At 43.6% G+C, this 3199-nt stretch overlaps 1 long non-coding RNA gene across 1 annotated transcript in view; it reads right to left on the bottom strand.

Annotated features, from left to right (window-relative positions):
- The window catches only part of LOC116694634 (uncharacterized), a 9568-nt gene extending 7722 nt beyond the window's left edge, over positions 1–1846 (bottom strand). The window contains exon 1 of the long non-coding RNA XR_004333235.1: positions 1711–1846. This is a non-coding gene — a long non-coding RNA (uncharacterized LOC116694634). The remainder of the gene's footprint in view (positions 1–1710) is intronic.
- Positions 1847–3199: the final 1353 nt, after the last annotated feature.

The raw sequence follows: 3199 nt of genomic DNA, 5'->3' as shown, positions 1-3199 counted from the left end.
CAAAAACATTTGGAGAAAACCATGGCCTGGAGTAGAGGAAATGCTGTGAATTTTTTGACAGACCTACCTTCACAATAACTTCAGATAAAAGAAAAGTCTGCAACTCATCTGTGATTCATCAACTGGAACCAGGCAAAAGGACTAGAAACCAATAAAATAGATGAAATGAATAAATAAGGAAAGGAGGGAGACACTTTAAATATTCATCCTGTCTGTTGAGTCCCTTTGCTCAACACATTTCTGCTTAGAACTGATTTGTTGCTTTCATTGGCAATCTTAAAACACATTTATTGAACGCCATCTTCGCTTTTTTCTTCTACAGCAACAGCGACTGAAAAAAACCAACAGCATTTTTATTTAATTCACCCTTAAACACATTTTGGAAACATATACCTTGGTGTTTTTCATGATATTTACCTTGACCTTTAAGTCTGATGTTTCCTGAAAGAGAGCCTGAGATAGAAAGAGAGAGAGAGAGCAAGAGAGAGAGAGAGAGACATTTTGAGGTGTTGCAGTGTGCACAGAGTTGTTGGTAACATACAACACAGGGACACTGTACAAAACAAATTAAACTAAATCTCTCTTAATCACAGTGTATTTAAGTACACCACCCCCAGACTGTCACTGGGGTAACATTAGCCCATTCTGATGTAGCATTTTCAAATTAAAGGCTTTGAAAATGACCAATTAAAGCTATATTATAACTATTTTTCAGGCTGCTAATTAAAGCTGTATTACAACTCTTTTTCAGGCTAATCCAAAAAAGAAACATCCTGTTCAGCCAGACTCATTTCATCACAGGTTGATAGTACAGCATCCCCACACTGTCATCTGGGTAATTTCGGACCATTCTGATGAAGGAGTTTAAAATTAAAGGCTCTGAAAATGACCAATTAAAGCTATATTTTAACTCTTTTTCAGGATGCTAATTAAATCCATGTCTTAACTCTTTTTCAGGCTGCTTTCAAAACAAAACCTCCTGTTTAGCCAAGACTTGTTTGACCTCAGAATGATATTACACCATACCCAGATTGTAGGACTTTAAAAGTAAAGGGTTTGAAAATGACCAAATAAAGGTGTATTTTAAATACTTTTCAGGCTGATAATTAAAGCTGTATATTTTTTTATATTTTTATAAATATTATAAATATTTTTTTTTCCTAACATTCCTTCAGAATGAAAAAGTATCTATTTATCTATCTATCTATTTGTTATATTTTTCCTCCAACCATCCAGTAGCACCCTGGCCACAGGGAGTCCAGCCAAATTGGATGAAACCACTTGCCCCCCCCCGAGTATTCAGTCACTGCGGTCTACTCCGAGACCACGGCTAGCAGCCTAGTAAACTCCAGTAGTGAGCTATCAGCTCTGGTCACATTTGGGAACTATCAAGAGCCTCTATCGGCCTGTTTGCTGGACACAGGTGCTCCGCCCTTCAAGGAGAGACCCCAGCTAATTTCTGATTCAACTTTCTTCCTGAAGAATCCAGCTCTCTACTCTGTAAAGTAGAACAATACTTCCAAAACTTGCGGTAAAAGTGGATCAAAACTTTCATCAGCAGCAATGGACATTTTGTTTGGCTCAAAGCTGCACTCTGCCAGGACTCCACCCCCACCTAAGTGTGAAGGAGCTTCTGATCCCTCGGACAGCACATGTCCGGCCCAAAAACAAGGTCTGTATCCACCAGAACTGTCAGACTACTCAAAGGACGACCCGTTCTTACTCCGAACGCGTAAAATACGAACGTTTGGATAGTGGCTGTCAGCGTCTAATGCGACAAAAAAAAGCACCCTTCGGCGTGTGTGTAGAAGGTACTGGCGAGAGCAGCATCTAGACGGGGTTTAGCAAGTAGTGTGTTAAGGGTAAATTCCGCGTAGGGAGGTTGGTCGGGTGGTGGATGGGTCAAACACAGGACTTTCACCCAGGAGAGCGAAGAGTCACTGAACCGTAATGCCACTCACAAGCTTTTCCTTAACCTAACAGCGTCAAAAGGGACGCCAATAGTCCCAAACCAAGCGGGTCAAAGGGACGCCAATAGTTCAGACCAAGAACTTCAAAAGGGAAACCAATAGTCCCAAACCAAGCGGGTCAAAGGGATACCAATAGTCCCAAACCAAGCGGGTCAAAGGGACACAATAGTCCCGACCAAGCTCTTCAAAAGGGACGCCAATAGTTCAGATCAAGAGCTTCAAAAGGGAAACCAATAGTCCCAACCAATTGCGTCAAAGGGACGCCAATAGTCCCGACCAAGTGCATAAAAAAGACGGTGTCCTGGCCAAGCGTATTATGTGATGCTAAAGGAGACTTTTACCGTCAATAACTACACCAAAGGCACCTAGAATAGATTAGAATAGAATGCTGTGAGTGTGATGAGGTGAGGACCCCAATGCGGAAAGAAGGAGGGAGGCAGGAGCCAAAAAGGCTTATTGCAGTCTTTAACAAAAACAATCACAAGAGACCCCCAAGTCGAGGGAAAATCCAAATCCGAAATCCACAAACAGACAGGCAGAGGAGCAGGGAAAATGCAAAAAAACAGGAGACTACACGCGGGAAAAACTCACGGGAATATCAGGGCATCAACGCAGACATGTGCACAGGCAACTGAAAATACAACAATGATCCAACAAGAAGCAGAGGAACACTGGGTTAAATACCATAGGTAATTGGTATGAGGAACGTGAGACATCAGGTGAATCACATTAGGGCGGGGCAGGGCAATCAGACAAACAAAGTAAAGCTAGCACTAGATAAGACAAACAGGAAGCCGACTTCACAATAAAACAGGAAGTAAACACACAGACGCTTACCGGGGACGGAACAGGACACAGCACACAGACTGGGAAAACACCTGAGACTTCACAGGAGGCAGAAACGGGAAACAAACCCAACAAAAACCCCAACCACAACAGTACCCCCCCCCCCAAAGACAGATTCCAGATGTCAAATAAAAAACCCAAAACGGAGAACAAACACCCAGAGAGGGCGAACCACAGACTGGAGAGAGGGGACCGAGGGCCAGGGACCTAGGACACGGGAAGCGGGGGCAAAAGGCACTAGGGACAGAAGAACATGGGAGCAAAGGCACGGGAACGAGCACTGGGACAAAAGAGGAAGAGCAGGAGCCAGAAAATAGACAAGAGAGGGGGGAGCGAGAGACGGGACCAAGGAGCACGGAACAAAGGCACAGGGAGCCAGAGAA

The sequence above is a fragment of the Etheostoma spectabile genome, chromosome 8 (genome assembly GCF_008692095.1).
Source record: "Etheostoma spectabile isolate EspeVRDwgs_2016 chromosome 8, UIUC_Espe_1.0, whole genome shotgun sequence".
NCBI classification, from domain to species: Eukaryota; Metazoa; Chordata; class Actinopteri; order Perciformes; family Percidae; genus Etheostoma; species Etheostoma spectabile.
This window is presented reverse-complemented; position numbering and strand designations above follow the sequence as displayed.